Source organism: Pezoporus occidentalis, unplaced genomic scaffold (genome assembly GCF_034315485.1).
Source record: "Pezoporus occidentalis ecotype Australia unplaced genomic scaffold, CSIRO_AGI_Poc_V1 ctg214, whole genome shotgun sequence".
In the NCBI taxonomy this organism is placed as follows: domain Eukaryota; kingdom Metazoa; phylum Chordata; class Aves; order Psittaciformes; family Psittacidae; genus Pezoporus; species Pezoporus occidentalis.
The window spans coordinates 814,575-835,000 of record NW_026914007.1 but is presented as its reverse complement, the minus strand read 5'-3'; the positions used below and the strand labels follow the sequence as shown (position 1 = coordinate 835,000).

The window sequence follows — 20,426 nt, the reverse complement described above, 5'->3', positions numbered from 1 at the left end:
CATAATTATACAGAATAGCAAGAGAATGCAAAGCAAAAGATCTTACTAACCTTGTCAATGACATTTGTAGGACATCCACCAAATTTCTCCCTTCCCATGTGCCACAGGGGTTAAATCGATCTCCATTCCCGTGCACTTTCCTGTACATATGTAAAGCAAAAAAAAAAAATAAAAAAATGTAGCAGCATATCACTAATGCAGCTAATTCTCAGTATCTTGTAGCAATTGACACAAGTACATGAATTAACTCATCATTTTATATCACTTGAGGCAAATGTGCTATTTGGAGTACCTCTTGGTAAGAGTAAGCAATTTAAGATCCATTAGTATTTGGAATATTCTGCTTCATTAAAACCACAGTGATCCCTAAACGTAGATGAGTGGAGAAAAGAAGCTATCAACCTCTTGGTTGTACTAGACAAACTTAAAAACTCTTTATATTACAGTAGTGTAAAAAGGTTTTAATATAAATACAAGAGAGGCCTTACATTTCCAAAAAGAAGCTTTACCTACCTTGTGTTGAAGTTTCTCATAGCTTTCTTAGGCCTGAAAACTACCACGTGGATTGAGGGGGAAAAAGCAATTCTGATGTACAGATTTTAATCTTTTAATATTATTCCAGGGTATTTTTGCAGAATACTCCGTGTTCTATTCTGCTACTTTCATACCAAAATTCATTCTCCTTTATAATGGCCACAGTGCCTACAATTATGGGAACTATTTTTTTAAATAAAAAATACCTATCCTATGTTTTAATTCAAAATTCCCAAATGATTCAGGACCCGCCTGTCCTGGGTTTGACCTGAAGAACTTCAAGATCAAATCACTTTCATTTATGATACTGTGTTCTTTTATGATATTACAAATAATAAAAAAGCAATGGTTTCAGATTTTAATTAGATTTATGACATATCTACAGTACACTAAACAAAACACATACTACACTGGTTTGTTCAACACTTATGGTAAGAGAATGAGGAAAGAATCCTGAAAACTTCTGGAAAAAAAAGGATGTTCTTTTTCTCCTCAGTTCAGTCACATTCGAGTCTCAAAAAGTTTCTCAACTTTAAATGGTATCTTTGTCTTTTTGTAGGGGTGTTACAGACGTCACAGTGATTTCTGGAAAAACTGAATTCTTTCACTGTGGTGCCTAATTTAGTCTTAAGTCTTTTCCAAAAGTTGAAATACACTTTCAGGGCCAGAGACCTTACAATTCATACAACTCTGGAATGTGTGCAGGTAATGGCTGTCAACTGAGTGAGAGATGGGAACTATTTCTCCACTGAAGAATGAATAGTTGGATCCTGGCTAGCACAGAGTACAATCTGCCTCTCACTCTTCATCAACAGGACAGTCCAACTTTTCCTGACGCTGCTGATTTAGGTGAAACCGCTGTCCAGCAGAGTAACTGATCAATGCAACCAGGTACAAGAGTGCGTCTGTGTTGACAACATGGTGCTACTGGAAGGAATTCATTAGGTGACTGTTGCCACACAATGTTCTTCCCTTGGAAGAAAAACTGCTTCCTGCTTTACACAATTTACACGTGGTTTGGTAAGACCTCATGTTCTGTTGAAATAGCAACACAGTGCTGAACTGAACTCAGTTAAACTGAATGATAGGCTTGTAGACAGGCATGCCAAAAATAAAAGCTGTCCTGACTATGCCCATTAAGAGCATAAAACGTATTCCAAGAGTACTGTATGTCCATTGTATGGGTAGATCAGGTTTTGATTAACTCTGAACTATCCAAAAAATAGTCTCTATAACCAAACAAAGGCACTGGACTCTGGTGAATCAGGATTAGTGTTCTGCAGCTGTAGGGAAGATACTTTATAATTAAGCCTGCACCCTCCGGCAGATCTCGGTTGGAGGTACCAGCAGTCTTTGGCAAAAACTGGTTTGAAATCAGCCTAGCTTCCGGCTGAATAGCTCTCCTGGTGAGGAAGAAAAGCCTGTGTGTTTCTATGGCTCCCACACAGCAAAAGCTCACTTAGAGTATCTGAAACTGTGGACCTGATACATTTCTATTTTCTCACTTTTCATTTCTTTGCAAGATATATTATTCTGTAAAAACAAAGAAGCCTATTTACAAGAATGGTTGCAAAATCAACCATTAATTTTCTGCCTAAATGGAGGATGTGATGGACACTCTGATCCTTAAATAGCAGAGCAGAGAAGTCAGGTTAAATCTGAAATTCCTACACTTTTTGCTTTTCTAGCTTACCAATCTGCATATAGGTGCAACGGTTGGGTAGATCCCTGTGTCGGGAACAAGACTTGCCCTGGCTGGATTGCAAGAACAGAGTTGGATAGACTGTTGGCCTAAAGTTTGAGGCAAGCTAAGTAGTATCTTCCCCCTGACTCATAAGTATTCCACACCAACATCTCTGATAAATGTCTAACATTTGAACTCAGAAATAATATCAAGGGTACTTCTCTCATAGCTGAGTCAAGCTATGACAACAGGTCCTGAAAGAGGATATTTTTATAATACTTTATCTTGTCGTCATCCTTTTCTTCAGTGTCTTGTTGTTCAAGGAAGAATGGCAAAGTCCTTTCATGTTGAATGGGCTTAAGGGCAGCTGGTTGTTTATTTCCCTGAAGCTATGCGGCGCCTTGTGTCTCCACATCAGGGTGAGACTGAAGTTTGTGTCAGGCAAGTTCCACAGTAAAGTTATTTTTGAAATCACTTCTAATGTTAGTTTATCCTGGCTGAAACCAGGACACTGATAGAAATGCCCTCTTCTCCCATCTCCACGTTATTACTGGCCAGCAGTAGCTCAAATTAGATTGCACACACAGGTATAAATTTAGTCAGCTGTTGGCAAAAACTGACTCATTACTGCTTCCTTGAAGTGACCCATTTCCACAAGCCTTTGCTTTGGTAAGTCTGACTCAGAGTCACCCACCTGTCAGAGGATGCTCCTTTTGCTATCAGTGTTGCATTCCCACAGGTCTCTGCTCTCCCCACTTGCAAACTGGCTCATAGCTCCAACCCTGAAGTCTGTGCTGCTGTTAGAAATGTGCTGTTGGGAAAAGCTACTGGGCAAGAGGCTACTGAGCCGGGAAAGTAGGCAAGCAGGGCTGGAGCACTGCTGTCTGGGCCACCTGTGTGAGTAACACCAGCAGAAGAGCCACACATCCATGCTGGGTGTGTGTGATAATTGTCACAGCACCTGGCTTTGGGCTTTCCTTACCTCCCATCACACCACTTTTGGCACCAGCCACATTGTTGTGGCAAATCCCAAATGAAAGTGTTCCTTCTGTGGCATTTTGTCTGTTTCTTGGCCACAAACCTATGCAGTCCGTAGGCCTGAAATGAGACTAGTAGAGCAGTAGAGCAGTTTGCAATTCCTAGAGCTGTTGTTTTAGACTCTCCAAGCTCAAGTGAACCTTCTTACGTCATTGCTTCACACTCAGTTCAGGTTTAAAAGAGATCTTGGCAACTCTGAGAGCCACAAAACATTTTAAAGTGATTAATAAGACTGCACACTTACAGCAAGGGATGACTCCTGCAGGAATCTGCCTAAATTTCCTGTTAATGTCAGATAACAATTCATCCAAATAAAGTAGATAACAAGTGGATTTTTTCATATGCATTCATAACAAAGTCTAAACAACAGTTATAACAACAAAGTGCTTAATACGTAATATTTTCAGAACAAACCACTCAGATTTTCAGATTATAAAACACTCTCTGAAAGAAAACAAACCTATTCACAGAAGTCCTTTGCCCAGGTCTCCAAATCACACTTTCACCTGCCTAAATACATACAGCATTAAACTCTATTTTCACTTTCCCATAATCTCTTCAGCTACCTCCATGACACATACTCTTCTTACCTACTCTCATACTGGAGATCCCGGCTCCTGTATGTTTTAGACCCACTGACACATGAGACTGTGCTTCTTCAGGCAAACTGCTGGGGCTCTGGGTATCAAGGTATCAAAACCAAATCTCACAGCTCCTCTACTGCTATATCCCCTGCCCTCTGGAAGCTTGCTGCATGCTAGCTTGTGGTCTGTCAGTCCCTGGGTGGTGTCACTGCCACTGCCCAGGCACAGGAGGGTATCCTGTTTTCTCACAGATGGCCTGTGTGTGCTGTGTGCAGCCGAGGAATATGTACCACTGAATGGCAGGCTGTTTGGCTGGAGGCTTGCAGGCTGGTATAACCTGAACAGGCTGGGTACTGCCACACATCTGTACACTGTTCCCTAGGATCACAACAGTGGTCCTCAGAAACAGGCCAGCTATTCACTTCTGTGACCAGCTACAGCTGTATTGACATGTTGCCTTTTCTACTTTCATGTTGTCAGCATCTTTAATGAGAAAACCCCACTGTTGCTTTCCATGCTTCCTGTGTAGTTTATAATTTTTTTTCTTTTGCTAATGCATTTCTTTGCTATAATTTTGGATAAATTTTCTCCTTTGCTTGTCTATGTTTTTTCTAGCACCACAGTGTCAAGAAAGTCTCTAGCCACTTGGTAATACTAGTTGCAAAGCTCTCTCTTGTTTTCTTAGAGCAGAAAGCTAGCTGAGCTCACACTGGAAAAGCCCATATGCTAAGAAATCCACTGTTGCTTTTGTGCCCCATATAGCATTTCTCTTTCTTCCCTTAGGGAATAGCAGTCACAATTGGCAGTTTCTTGGCCACAAACCTATGCAGTCCGTGGGCCTGAAATGAAACTAATAGAGCAGCTTCCAATTCCTAGAGCTCTTATTTTAGACTCTCTCCAAACTCAAGTGGACCTTCTTATTTCATGCTTCACACTCAGTTCAGATTTGAAAGAAATCTTGGCAAGAGATCTTGGAGTTCCCTTACTTTGTGTTAGGAAGTGGAAGTGTTTACTGTGACAGTAGCAGTGCCTTACCCAAACAGGCCAAGAGACAAAGAATTCTGAGCTAGTCAAACAACTGAGGTTGAAACAGATTTATAAAAATATCTATCTTTATTTGTTTATACATTTCTCATCCTTGTGTTGTTTTCCCCTCTGGTAACCTGATATTCCTTCAAGTCTATTCCTTTGTTACATTTTGGCTTCACTTCCTGTCAAATTATTTCATTTTATTTTGCTTCACCTGTCAAAATACATGAGCTAATTCTTTTTGTGATGACCTGCCACAGCTTCTTAGTCTCCAGTGACAGGATGCAGCAGCTACGTGCTTGCAAACCCTGTGCCAAGAAAATCACCTGGGCGCCTTTACATACACATAAGCAGAGAAGACAGACCCAGACTGAAATTCCTTGTCCAGCTTAGTTATGCTCTCAGGTACTGCCAAACAAGAAAAGTCCGCTCACAAACATGGCTCTTGCACATCTTTTGGTCTCCGAGTTGCCAAGTATTCAGTGTGTGGGGTCTAACACAATGGACACCACCATTTATCTGAATTTATCCCTCACCAATTCTAAAATGCCCTCTGGGGGAACTTATGTTGGGTTTTCTGGGGGGCAATACAACATTCTGGTATAACGGGTATTCTGATATTTTTTATTCTATGAATTGATTGCACACTATTTGTCTAAAGGCAGCAGCAAAGAACTCTACTAAAATACTGTGGTATTTATTTTTGTCATTTTTACTGCTGTGATACTGGGTGTTATAATTTATCTGACTTCTCACTCAATGTGCAGAGCTACTATAGCTCCATGCTACCTAGCAGCACAGAAAGTCCGTGTCTGGCTAGTCTGGTGGTTGTCCAGCAAATCATTACTTGCACTGGGAGTGGTGAAATGCAAACCCAGGGTATCGTGGGTAAACAGATACCTCTTTCATCTCCCCTGAAAGAAATGGGTGAGTGAGAATTGGTGGTACACAAGACCATGTTGATGCTGTTCAAAGTGATGAGTTTTATCCTTAATGTTATACTGAGGGAACACATGTGGTGACCAGTGATTCATTACCTTCACAAAGCTCATTTTCACTCAGCAGTGGTGAGTTTCAGAAGGGTGATAATAACAGATATCATTGCCTAAGTTCTCTCTCACATGTTGTCTACTGTCCCATGGAAATCAAAAAGTGATTAATTCCTCTAACAGCTTTTGTGGTACTCTGGAAACATTGACATTAAGTGGGAGATACTGCATATTTACCTGTGGGAGCAAAGGTCCACAATGGGTCCATTTAACAATGAAAACTGAAGACAATACATCAAAGAACTGGAAGAGTGTCTGGAAGGAAACAAGACTATTCATAGAAACAAAGCTCTCAGCAGGGATGAAGGACTTCCACAGGACTGGGAATGAACCGGAAGGCTATGTCTACCTGTGAGCTTGCATGCTTGAAGAAACAAAAGAGTTGGAGCTGGAGGCTTCAGAGAGATGCTTGACTGACCTTGGAGGTGCAGGTTGCACAACCTGAATAAGGAAAAAGCTGATGGCTCATCTTACCTGTTAAAATAAGGAAACACTCCTCTTTGGGATATTTCAGCTGAGCTACTTCCAAGCATGAGCCTTCTTACCAAGGGCACAAACATACAGATTGCCAGAGATCCAAAAGGGGTGGCAGTTTGCCAGGAGTGCACCATCCTCTATGGCAAAAAGCCCAGCAGAGAAGAGGACTGCAATGGCAGGAGTGTCCTCTGTCTAAGGGGTCAAATTAGCAGCTTGTTCCTCCTTCTAAGTGGTACCAACCATGGAGGCAATATTGCTGTGTTTGGGCACTATTATCGCTCAACCTCTACTACTTCCATGTAAGGAACGGCAGCTGCTCCAACCCCCTGCCCCTGGTGCATGCCTGAGCAGCACCTCACAGGGTGCACAGTGTCAGTAGGAAATTGAAGTAATGAGGCTCAATTAAGCAGCTCCGAATACAGTCGTGGATGAACTTGTCCCAGCAAGAGTACCTAGATCCAGTGGCTCAGCAGGGTGGTTGTGTGATGTGCAGCTGGTTCAAAGTCATTTGTAGAACGCTGAATATTCCTTCTCCCTGTGGGACACATTTGCCCTTTTGAGTACCACACACACAGGGTGTAGCCAGGGGAGCCTCAAACCAGAGGATTTTAATGCCACCCCTTCCCTGTTTATACATGCCTGTTTACCAAGAAGTAAGAAAACAGACAAAAGGATAAAAGATCTCCACCTTCATAAAAGTCAAGAAGGCTTTGGCTGACGTAACACTGTTTTGCTTTTGCAATGAAATTTGGGCATCATTTAGCTTTGCTCTCATTAGTGCATACATAGGACAACACTCACCTTCATTTAGCGGGCCAGCTCAAAATTCTGTGCCTTTTCTTCTTCCCAAGCGAGTCTTCACTTCAGAGCTGAAAAGAGAAACCATTTATTCTCATGAAGAGTAATTAAGGAGGGGAAAAGTAAAAAAATAAAAAAAAATAATAAAAAAAAAGATGATAGTATTGATAAATTTAGTATCATTAAATTTTCTCTTTTTGTTTTTGTTTTTTCCAGCATGCCTTTTGTCTCCAGCTGCTTTCATATAAATTATGCTCCTAGATGTGATAGAAATGGGAAGTCAGCCTCTGATGCCTGTGAGGTTAGGCCACAAAAACTATACTTACTTCCCTGAGGGAAGCAATGCTGCTTACAGTAGATTTTACACTTTTTGTGACATGAGTCAGTTGACTCTTGTGGTCACATCATATAAAGTTTGCAAACTGTATATATATAAGCTTGTACTCAGTAATTAGAGGAGCAACACTGTCCATTGCAGAGCACCACTCAGCTGGACAGCTGCAGGGAGACCTGGATGTACAGTGGTGGGGGACTTTTGGTGTGGTTTTGGGCAGGTGGTGGCCCATTTGCAGGGTGGCATTCAAAGGAGGAGATGAGAAGTCTAACTAATTCAAGAGTTCCAGCTGTTCTGCAGAGCGTTTTTCCTGACTGGCACTAAGACAATGTTTATATAATTGCCTAAGCCCAAACCTGTAGCCTTTGAATAATAATAATATTGCCATTCTCTGAGATGCACTTAATTTTCAGAAGTGGCCTGATAACAGCAGAAGCAAAACACTCAATTCCACAGTTACATAGAAACAAAAATAATTACAGAATGCATGCAGAAATTAAAATCTATTACAGGCAATTTGTGCTAAGAAACTAAACATCCCCCAAAGGTAGACAACTTCAACCATTGGTTTTGTTATGATTGGTTATCCTCTCTGTGTCACTATTTAGGCCTGAAATCTTTTCCTCTTATCTGCTCTAATCCCATTCTTTTGCTGTCTTCCATCATGCTGGAGATATTCTAGGTCCTAGACAATGTGGGTATTCAATTCATGTAATTAAAATGTAACTACAACCATCTTTTTCATTTTCTTTAGCACAAAACAAAATTACATACTGAATTCTAACAAACTCCATGGATGTGCCTCTCATTTTGGGTCTTACGCAGTATCCAGTGGAGATGAATGGGATAATTTCCCATGAATTTAGCAAACACTGATAAAAATAATACAGCAACAAAAAAGCACTTGTAAAAAAACCTTACAAAAATTACAGGAATGCAAGAATCTCCTTGATTGAAGATGTTCAACTCCTGAATCACTGAGGAATCTACTCATCAGCTTTCGATCTTCCTGATAACACCACCCAAATTAAAAGGAGCTTCTTTTCTCCTTTCTAACCACTTTTTGGTCTGCCTAGAAAATCATAACTGCAACTTATTGTCACGTACGTATGTCCCCTCCAAAAACAGTAACACAGCAAATGACCAGATAAGTCATTTTTACACCCTGTTGAGTCATTTGGAGGTTTACCTTCAGAGACTCCTGGCATTTTTGTTGCTCACTTTTAAGGTCTGTAGAATTTTTGCCACCAGTGCCAGAAGGCAGAGGATGTGGGTCAGCCTATCCCTTTTGGTACTCTGACCAACCCTATTTGTCTATGGTTCATCAGCAAAGGGTTTCTGAAAGGAAAACAGAACATTTGTTCTGATTCTGTAAGTGGAAAAACAAACCCGAGTACCAGTGTGCTGCTCTATACTCTTTCCTTTAGCGAGTAGTTAGAGCACCATGACAGCACTACCAAGTCACGTCAGACTGAAGAGAGTGGCACCAAGCTGTCCATCAGCCAGTGGAGAAGGGTCTGACAGTGAGTTAGAACTCAAGGGAATGGGGTAGAGTACATTTGCCTCAAGTGCTGAGCAATCAGAGAAGGAAGATACCTACTGTAATTTGTGTCTCTGTGTAGTGACCTTCTTGGCCATGTTCACTTCCTACTGACACTAAAGTGGCCCCAGTTAATAGGCTTCCACCACTCCGAGGGCAGAACTTGCACTGTCTCTGTTCCTATAAACAACTACAGATGATCCTGTCCTCAGCCTCATGGATGAAGGCCAGTCTGCAGGTACCACTTATGCCATCAACACCATCAAGGAGGGAAAAGCTGTAGAAGGTCTGACCTAGTGCTTAGTATGAGGTTTGCCATCAGTCAGTTACTTGACTTGGTTGCACTCCCAGTCATTTAATGGGAAATGAGGAACAGAAAGAAAGTACTTAGCAATGAATCCTCACTTTGTTTTCTCTCCTCTGCATTCTTCTCCCACCTTCATTTCACAGCTTTGCTGCCAAAGGCTGAGGAGGAAAAAGAAATGTCACAAGTCTAAAAAGCCAATTTTGGTAATGAGTTTTGGTACAAATTTCCTAATTCATGCTTTTCCACATGGCTTGTTTTTGTCACAAACACAATAACCTAAAAGTATCCTACAGTTTCTCTTCTGACAGGTTCGATATTTAAATGCACAACCATTTATACTTTCAAGAATTCAGATCTGCAGTTTCAAAATGGAATTATGCCAATCACGTAGGCCATCTGGCTAAACTCGTTGCTAGGAAGTCATAAATAAGGATGACATGGGGTCACTTAATGGAAAGGCACTGACATTTCATCCATAGTTTATTACTATCCTCTGGTCCAAACTGAAGTGAGCTTATGGTCTCAGCTTAGTTTCCAGTGGACAAACTGTCTCAATTTCCTTCCCTCATACTGTAAAGAATCCATATGCTGCAGAAAGGATTTTATGGACTCAGTTCCATGGTCCAAACCCTAGCAGCATGATCACTGACTTCAACAGCACATTTCCCACATCTGGAAAGGCACCAGAGAAATTAATTCTGTACAAGTGCAATGGTCAAGGAGGGAGCATGCACAGACTTTTGCCATTTCGCTTACAAAATAATAAGATTCAACACTGTTAAAGAAAAAGAATTCTCATCATAAAAGCAAGAGCAGGTCACAGGGCTGTAACACTCTAGGATTCTGCAGCACTACCCTGCTTACGCACGTGTACACACAAAGTCTCTATTTCCAATTGCCTCTTGGCATAAAGAGTAGTTTTGATTTAGAAAAAGGCTCAGAACTGCTATGGGGATCTCATTTATTTCTCCTAGGAAATAGGTTCTTTTCTGCTCTCCTCAGAGGAATGTGTCTTTGCAGGCAGGGTCAGCACCGCCAGAGGAGGGGAGTCTGTGTATGTGTTTGAGGGAGGATATAGACTTGAAAGAAGTTAAAGGCAGATTCAAGGAAGAGATGATCTCTTCTGTGTCCTTAGTGAACAGGACAAGAAATGGGCTTACCTGCAGTTAGAGACACTGAGGAACAGTAGAGCTGGAGAAGCTCTGAGAAAGACTGCCCAAGAAGGTGTGGAGTCCCTGCTGGTGGAGGTGCTTGAAAGGAGACTGGTCCTGGGGAGATGCAGATATGGTTAAGGACTGAACAAATAATATCTTGATAGTCATTCCAGCCCTGTGACTGACAAAAACATGTTTCTCCCACCAATCTGCTGATTTCTGAGATCTAGCCTGCTCCACTGAGAGGAGTAACAAAATATCTCAGTTCTTCTCATCTGATCTTAATGAGAGTATGCTAAAAGCGGCAAGGAAAACAGACAGGGAAAATGTAGCCTTAGAACATGAAATGTGGAAAATAAGGATATACTGATGGCATGTGAGCCATCCTTTGGTCTCTCGGTGAAATACTGGGGCTTGGTTGGCATGCAAACAGAGCCTGCTCCTGGGTGTGCGGGTGTGTGTGTCTGCCTGACACCAGAACAGCTGGCAGCACATCCAGCCTGTGGGTCACCCAGGTAATTCATTGGTCTTGTACCTGTTATGAGCCATTATTCAGCAACATCCAAAAATTAAAAACAAATATGCTGTAGGTAACATGGAGAGCAGCTGACAGAGTCTAGGAGTAAAGGCACCACATGAAAAAATCAACACAACCGTCTGTCATTAAAATGAGGCAGACTCCACACGAACTGATGGCTGTCGGAGTCACGTTCGTACGGTTAGAACTTTTCAGTGTCCTTTTAAAAAAGATGAAAATATCCACCAACCCTGAGAACAAACATATCGTTTTAAACCAGAATAGGCCTGTAAGACTTTTTAACACTTGTTCGTTGATTATATTAATGCCAGAATATATTAAAGAAGTGCAATATAAATTTGATTTTAATTGTTTTGTACACACGCCAGTGAAAAGGAACTGATTGGATACAGTTCACAGGCAGTATGTTAATACGTTATTTTCATATGATGATAGCCCTGCATAATCTCTCTTTTTCCAAGATTTAGAAGAACCTGTTGTTAACCAAAGCACAGGAGAGAGGAAGAATACGATTTACATAAAATCGGCTACCCTACACATTAATTAGTAATGTGGCTGAGCGGAAGGTGTGTTCACTTAGTAGAAAGTACACTTTATAATTTATACACCAGCTGTTTCAGTGCTTTCTAGTCCATTTTCCTCCCTGCCTGCCTCTAATGAAATCGTGTTACTGGAGAATTGACTGGGGTGAATTGAGATTTTAATCCCATTGACGCTTCTCTATGGAAAGGCACACTGGTGGGAACTTTTAATGGAAGGTCTGTAATCAGAAGACACTTGTATTCAGTCCCCCACTATAATGACTCTCATCAAATGTTAAAGCCCAGGCAGTGTGCAGAAGGCTAGAATTTCAAGGTTTTTGACCAACCCCATTTGAGGCATTCCTCTGGGAGTGTGTGATTACTCAAGTTTAGCAGTTTATTGCCTCATCTTTCAATATCCAGTGGAGCACAAAATTCTCATCTAGGTTGCTCTTTTTACTTAAAGAACAGGCCAAAATAGACTGCAGAGCTACTAGCACTGTCATTGAGGTTAATTCTTGCTTCTCAGTTAACAGAAGATCAATGGAAAAGCTTTAAAATATTAGAACACAAATACTGATTAGTCTCTAAAAATGCTCAGCAGCCTTTGTAAAAATTCTGGTTCACATCACATTTTTCCAATACACGCACACGCTCACATTTATTTATTTATTACCAAGCGCTCCTTTAAGGCAAAGAGTAACATTAATTGAGAGCTAGTGCTGTTCTGCAAAGAGGGATGTAAACATGTATTAAAATCCAGCAGAGCGAACAGTTTTCCTATTCCCCAAACTTTGCAGTCAAGAAAAGTACAGTCATTAAAAGAGAGGTGGTCAAAAAGCAAGCTGAATTGGGAGTTAATGGGACTCATTATGTCGGCTGCATGTTAGTAATGTCTCCTTCTCTACCAGAAAAACAAGCAGAAATAGACACAGAAAAGCAAAACCCACTTAAACAAATGCCTGTTAAAATCCCTGTGAGGAGAATGCATTTGCTCTGAACAGACACAAACACATCAATTAATACAGTGGAAGCCACTTAAACATATACATGTTAAAGAAATAAACTGGAAAAAATGAAGGGGCTTCTGACAAAAGATGTCAAATGCTGTTAAAAGGAATAAATCTATTTAAAAGACAACATATTTTTCAAATGCAGAAAGTTAAAATAGAAGGAATAATAGGAAGAATGCCTCTGAAGAATTAATGTTAAGTTAAAAAAATGTCTTTTCCTTCCTTCTCCTTTTCCATCCTCCCTAAAAAAGGAATCAAAATGAGGGTTTCTTTAATAAGCATTTCTCTGGCAACTTAATGAATACATTTGAATGACTTTCCTTATTCTCTGTTCCTTTCTTATTGAATTGGTCAGACAAAGGTCTAATTTGGGAGTGTTTTTACTTAAAGGAGCTCTTTCTTTCTGACACTTCTTTCAGGCCAGCATGGGTTCAGGATTTTCCACTCCTTATGCAATTCACTCCCTCTGCTCCCTTTCTTATTTTACTTATTTCAAAAAAATGTTAGGATCCACTTGTTATTAGAGGTTCCTTTTTTATGGCTTCCAATCTGAATAGGTACCTACATTCTCACATTCCCTGCAGGATTCATTGCAGTTATTGTATACGTACTATAATTCATACAGGAAGGATTACAATGTAGCTTTTCATTGGATTATGTTTGTGTGTATTTTTCAAGGCTTATTTAATGTGGATATATGCGTATAGATTTTTCTGTGTGCCTGAGTGACTTTCAGGCGGTCTTCTTTAGACTTTTCCTGCCTGACTTTGGTGGGATTCTTTTAGAGCTCTAAGTGTCCAAATATGAAGAGAACAGCCAAACCTCAGATTTCTTTATAGTTTCCTTAATAGGTCATGAATGCCTTTTGTTATATCAGCACTATTTTTTTCCAGGCTCTCTCCTGCTTCCTTTTACCAGCCTTTAACTGTCCACTTCTTGGACAGTTTTCTTACTCTTCAACCTGGCAAGGGAACCTCTGTTCCCAAGCAGCTTTCTGCTGGTGTCTCTAAGAAGTACCGATCCATATATCAATGATCGGCATGCTTCACAGACATCCATAAATTTATTTCCTCAGCACCTACATTAAGCATGTAATATTACATTAGTCTGGCAGAGAGAGAGCTGAAACAGAGACAAGCAACTGAGTCACCCAAGGGCACTCAGAAAATCTGCTCTAGAGCCAGAAATCTCACCCAGACTCCCATTTCTTAAGCCCAGATATTACTGAATAAGTGTCCTGTGGTCCTAATCCACCAAAAAGAGCAAGACACAAATTCAGACTTTCTGAAGTTGTGCCTAACCATGTAATATGAACATCTGACTAGGTGTGCTATCTTTTCTAGCTCGCCAGAAGCAAACCGCTGTTTGAGCTGTCAAATATGGCAAATAGGGTGGTAAGAATAACAAGATCTTCCATTTCTAACATAAATGTTGCTGTTTATAGCAGGGAAGCCCTCTTAAATACATTTGCACAGCACTTAGCACAATGAGCCCTCAACTTCAGTGATACAACAGTAATAACTGTCAATAACACTGTTTATGGTCATTTTCTCTTTTCAACAAGATGAGGGTGCTTTTCTAATCCACAAAGGCTATAAACCTGAACTTCTGCATTATTTCTAAGGGCAAAAGTGAAACCAGAGATCAGGCAGATGAAGCATGTCTTCTGTGATTTATCTGCTCACTGCCATCACCTTCTTTTCTTCAGTGAAACCATAAGAAGGTGATGATCAGTGCTTAACTCAAATGTAAATAAGTATAGCACCTTCTGGAGGCCAAGGCAATAATCCCATTCAATCAGACATAAAAACTGATATGGCTGGGAAGTATAAGCCATTCTACACTTCCTGTGTAAGGTATCTGTAAGGTAATTTAACAGGAAAGGTACAACCTTTGTTCTGTGAAAAATCAGCATAGACTAGAGAAAATCAGCAGACATCAACGGTAGGAAACAATCCCACATGAGTCCCAGGGGGTAGACTAGCCAGCCTAATATGGTGTAGGTCTTTCCCCTTCCCCAGACTACAGCTATACAGTAGTCCATGGCATTCATTAATTTCTTGGCCTTTGTTAATCTCTAATAGTTTAACACACCATATGTTTCTTTCCCCAGGACAGACTGCCTTCCATAACATGGTCCTAAGGAAAAAAAAATCCAAACCTAGTACTGCCATTCAGAGAGAAAAGAAAAGTCAGCAGACAAAAAAAAAAAAAAATGCTGTCACTGAAATTGTGTTGTGTTGAATCATTTAAATGAGATCATGAGCTACTATAATATATTGATTTTTTGCTTTTCCTGGGAGCATGGCATTTTAAGGACACAAGGTGCTTTATATTTTCTTTTAGGCATTATTTAACACCAAGTTTTACTCTTCTGTGTAAAGATTCAGTTGTGTGCCAGTAACTTGATGAGTACAATTTTGTCATATCTGCAGGACTATAACACGGTCATACAGCTCAGGAGTCTGTAACACAAGTTCTTTTATAAATTCTTGTGACCTACAACAAACACTTTTTTATGTATCTTCAATAGATTGATCTAGCTTCTCTTAATATTTTACGATCATGCATGTTAAACAGGGAAGCTGCTTATAGTGACAGTATTTTATATCCTTTAATTACATGGTAAATATTCAAAATGCAGTTCCATGGTTTCTTACAGGAAATAGCAATAGCAGTGGTAGTTACAAAAGTGAATGAAGCAAGGAATAGGTTATTCATGCCCTTCACAAAGCAGAAGACAGAACACACAAAGAAACAGTTGTCTTGGAACTTTCAGTTAATAAAGGTGTCCATGCAAGTCAAATACATAGCATAGCAAGTTCCTGCTATTCAGTCTGTATCAGACTCTTTCCCAGGAGTTTCAGTACAGTGGCTTAATTTGCAAAGAGGATAGAAAAACAACACTATGGGATTGATGTAACTCTAGCAAGATGGGCAAAGGAATATGAATTTGCAAAGACCTAATGAACAGCTCTTCTGCAGATAGCGACTAAGTGCGGGAGATACCTGCTGGCTAATCTTTTGGACCCCATGCTCTACAATCATGAAATCAGTTTTATATTCTCTAGATATTTCTGCAGCACTCAGCGGGTAGACTATAGGACAGATAAATTGCAGAAAGGTCTATTTGTCCTGCAAATACTCAGTACTCCAAGATACATTCAATTTCTTGTTGCTTTGGGGAAAAAACCCAACTGAAATAGACTGTTCATTTTGAAAACTTCAGCCAAACTGGAAGCAGAATTCACTGTCTCTAAGGTAAATAAAATCTAAAGTAATAGGAAGTAAAACAAAAAATAATAATGATAAAAAGTGCACAGCACCTGTTAGCCCAAAGGTAATATATAGCATTTGCTAAAAAAAAAAAAACAACAAAACAAAACCCAAAGAAAGATTGCATGCATTGTGCCAAATCACCCCCCACTGGTTTCTGAGGTACCTGCACTGAACTGAAGTCAGTGTCAGCTGGGGAATCATGCAATTGTCAGACAAATCTTTCAGGTTTCAGCCCAAAAGCTACAGCAAGACCCACTTGCAGGATGTCTGTGGCAGTGTCCAGTAGAAAATCCGTGCTCCTGCCTCTGTAAATGCTTCCTGTGCCCCTCACATCTGCCCAACTGCTGCACCTGGGGAGTCTGAGCTGATAGACCGAAGCACCAGCCTTACAGTTTGCATAGGAAGCTGTGATTTGTGCCCAGAGAGTTTCTGCTGAGCTCAGCCCTCTTGTAGCCTCCTCCAGTAGGCAATCAGCTGATGAAGCCAGCTCCTGGGAAGGGGTGCACACCTCTTACCTAGAAGAGGAAGAAATCCCAGATGCCACAGCACAAATGAGTCCCAGCAAACACCCAGGTGCCACCGAATGTGTGCTACATGCAAGGAAACTAAAGCATGTGCTCAGAAACAGGGCCACAACTGTGGTTCAGGAACCAAGCTACTGTTACATGTTTACACTGAATTGAAAGTGGATCCACAAAGCAGTGCATATGTTTGTCTGATAGTCGTTAAACAGGGATTTGACTGCAGATCTTCTGGGAAAAATCTAGCAGGAAAGAGCTGCGTATCTGGCTCAGTCTTGGCATGCAATAATGCAGCTCCATTACCATTAGGGAATTGGCATATGTCTGGAATTAGGCATACTGGCAATCAAGCCACTTCTTTACAAATATCTAAAAAAAAAGTGAACAAATTGTTTTTTATCAAATTGATTCAGGCATCTGGGACAGCTTGGGTGAATACTATTGATTATTCTCATTCAGGTTTTAAAGAGAATTTACTTTGGCTGACTGCTCTCTTTTCATATTTACTTGCCATGAACACCCAAGTGATCAAGTTTTACTAACACAGATGTGACCTTGACCAAGTCCTTTTACCCATTTGTGCTTTCATTTCCTACTTCTCTCTTACCTGTCTCAGTTGTAAACTCAAATAGATTGCATCTATTAAGACCTATACTTTAATTAAGTATACTGAGCCCTGTCTTGTCTGCGATCACTGCACAACTCTAATACAAATCAGAAAAACAATAAATTGTGCAAGATGCATTTTGAAGCCTCATGTATGGCAAGTGTTAGTGGGAAAGGAATCTGAAATTCAGGGGTGACATCCGAGCCAGATGCTCTTGCTTTCTTGTTCATCCAAACATGTAACTCATCTGCCCAATCATGGTGAGGCCACACAGATGAAATTGTAAATATTCAGTGTGGGCTACTTGCATCAAAATGCCTTCCTACTGGAAGCAAAAACTTTTAAAATATTTTAGAATATTTGAAGTATTTTAGAAAAAAAAAAAAACAACAGAGAACCAGATTTTGATCTGCTCAGAAAAACTTCAAGAGCAGAAAAAAAGTGATTACTTTTGTCTGATATATTACAAATTACATCTTCTGTTGCAACCCAGTGCTTTTTCAAAGCCTAGTAACCTGTTTGAGTTGCCCAGTAAGGAGACAGTATATAAGTAGAAGCAAAAATGATAATAAAAAGCTTTTATTCTGATTTCTCTGGGAGCAGCCATGTATGTGGCCTCTAGCTTCCTCAGACAGAGTTGCTGCTCAAACAGCAAAACTCACGCAAACACTCCTTTCCTTCCACTTCTGTCATAGGTCCCTAATGTGCTCCCCTACATAAACCCAAGCTCTTTCCCCTGGCCATGTGTGGAGCACCCCAGAGCACTCCAGCTCTTCCCAGATTCCCCAGCTTCTTTTACCAGTTAAGAGAGAAGACAGCACACGGGGTAGCTAGCTTATTTATTTACTTGCTTGCTTGCTGGTGCTGAGCAGGCCATTACCAAGCAGAAGGGGTACTGGTCCTGTTCCATGTCTCAGTGTATGAGTACATACGAATTTTGCCTCCTTTTTTTCTTTGGCTCCATGTTTTTCCAGGAAATTACAGGGGTTAAATGATTTTGAGACCTCTCCCTCATCCAGAGGCTATACAACTGGCTCAAGAACTAGTAGACAGCAACCCACAGAGTACATACCTGTATAATCCTTATTTCCATAGGAGCTTTAGTTCTGGCCTTGCAGAAGATGTTTTGCCAGGGAGACATGCGAAGCACCGGTGCCAAGCACAGCTCTGTTCCTAAAAGTATGGGATGTCAAGCCCAGAGAAAGTTTCATACAGTAGAGGCACCATCAGAAACATCCTTTCTTTACCACAGGGCAATTAAAGGGAAGAGGTGTGTGCAGAGAAAGACAACAGCTTATGCCTTTCATGGAACAACATCAAAAATGTGCCTTTGGGTAGCCCAAAGTGTAAAAGCCCTTCTGAGCTGTAGCTGCTTAGCAGAGAAGTCCCTGAGCACTCAGTCCTTGCAATTTAGCACTTCTGATGGTCAAACGTTTCAACCTTCTAGACCACTACTCTCAACTGCTAAATTAGGACACAGTCCTGAAGGGTGGCTGATCCTATGTTATTTAAACTGTTTACTAACGAGGGCCAAGTTCTCAGCTACTGTAAATTGGGATAATTTCACTGAACTCACTCAAACTAGGTAAATGTAAACCAGCTGATCATCTGGTTTAACCAATATAACTTCTGATTGCATTTACTAAATGATGAAAAGAAGAGAGAAATGTACATTGTTCTTGGGGATATTTGGTTTGTATTTCTGGGTTTGTGTGGGCTTTTGAGGCTGTTTTTTGGAGGTCTTTTTTTTTTTTTTTTTTTTTTAGGAATGAGAAGTGAGGTGAAAGGAATTGGTTTTGGCCTGCTTAAAAGTGCAGAGCTGAAGCTGGGAAGTAATGCAAAAGAACACTTTAATAAGTAGAGAGTGCCAAATGAAACACTAGCTTTTCTTCTGTAGATGGAGAAAGCTAAATACAATATTCATGTTACCTCAGTTTCTTCCATCACTCCAGACATAACCATTGCCAAGACAAAATAGCCCCCTCTCCTACTGCATAAACTCTTCATGTGCAGTTATTTGTACCAGCCAAACAAAAAGAAATTAATCCCATTTTGAGCACTGAATCTGTGGCCAAAGGTTTCATTATATTGTTAACTTTTAGGGCAAGTATGCAGGAAGAAAACTTTGCCAGGATTTCAGACTGAAATGTACATTCAAAACTTAGCTCGTGACTTCCCAGTGCCATTGGGATTTTTTCCCAGTGTTTCACCCGAGGGCATCATATTGTGAATTCAGCAGGCAAGATGTTGCCATGACATATACCTCATCAGATCAAAGACACTGCACAGAGTGCCAGGGATGAATATGATTCTTTGGGCTAATTTTATTATTGTAACTCTACTGACTTCAGGGTTTTACACCAGTGATGAATTTGGCTCATCATACACCAAATGAAGCTTAACATCTTTTGTTCCAAGTCTTCCTTTCTATCCACCTCCTCTGCTACCACCTGCTATTACTCTTTGGATATGTTTACACCACATACTGCAAACATCCATGAGCAAGCTCTGCCCACGCTCCAATCTGACAGCAGCCATGTGACTGCATTGGCACAAAGTCTGAGCTAATAATCCCTCCTGAGAAGGACTTTTTTCAGTGAATAGCATGGGCAAGATGAGTGTGCATCTACCCATACAGTATCAACATGCCCAAAGAGTGATCTATGCTGGGAATCACTGTACAGGTCTGTAATCTTCTCCTTCCTTCTTTCTTTTCACACAGACTTTTTCCCATGCCCTATGAAGAGATCTTGTACTGGCATTCATAATTCCCACAGTCAGCAAAATGCTTCTGAGAGGTACAGAGAATTACTGTTTTCATAACAGTCACTTGTTGGTACAGAGCGCTTCAGTAGTGTTCAGTCCTAGATATTGAGCTTTCCTCTCTACCAGTTTAAACAAGTTTTTCACCCACAGAGCAGACAAAACAATGCCATCATTCAAAACATACCACGTCTCCCCACCTTTGTACCGTTTCACTGCTTTCCTTTGTCTTCTGCATCATCACTATGGCTTGTTGATGGTGCTATTCCTGCATATGGCTCATCTCCCTTCTTTGCAGTAATACCTATTATATTTCTCAGGTTCTTACTTGGCATCTTCATCTTTATTTTTAAAGACCTGACAGAGCATTCTTCTGGGGTCCTGCTGCTCCACTATATCCTTGACCTGTACCAGGATGAAGACAAACCTGTAAATATCACTATGACTGCAATGGTAAATAACCTGTGCCCCCACAGCAGGAAAGGAGCAGTATGGTCCAAGGCCTCATAGCGTCTAAGTTAGTACCATAGACTTTGCATCTCTTGAAATTTATTTTCCTTGATGTAGGGAGAAGCTGGGATTTTCATACCATATTTTCAAACAATTTTAAGCTACTTAAACTCAGTATCATTTACTTAACTTTTGTTATCAGTTTA

At 40.5% G+C, this 20,426-nt stretch overlaps 1 long non-coding RNA gene across 2 annotated transcripts in view; it reads right to left on the bottom strand.

Annotated features, from left to right (window-relative positions):
• Positions 1-7,278, bottom strand: part of LOC134164267 (uncharacterized) — a 15,649-nt gene extending 8,371 nt beyond the window's left edge. Inside the window, exons 1-4 of one of the 2 annotated variants that reach the window (XR_009965081.1) lie at positions 7,197-7,278; positions 6,268-6,359; positions 3,501-6,173; positions 51-140 (exon numbers count right to left, since the gene is read on the bottom strand). This is a non-coding gene — a long non-coding RNA (uncharacterized LOC134164267). Of the gene's footprint in view, positions 1-50; positions 141-3,500; positions 6,174-6,267; positions 6,360-6,847; positions 7,114-7,196 lie in introns of those variants that run through there. The other variant, XR_009965082.1, reaches the window with a different exon arrangement.
• Between the last annotated feature and the right edge of the window lie 13,148 nt (positions 7,279-20,426).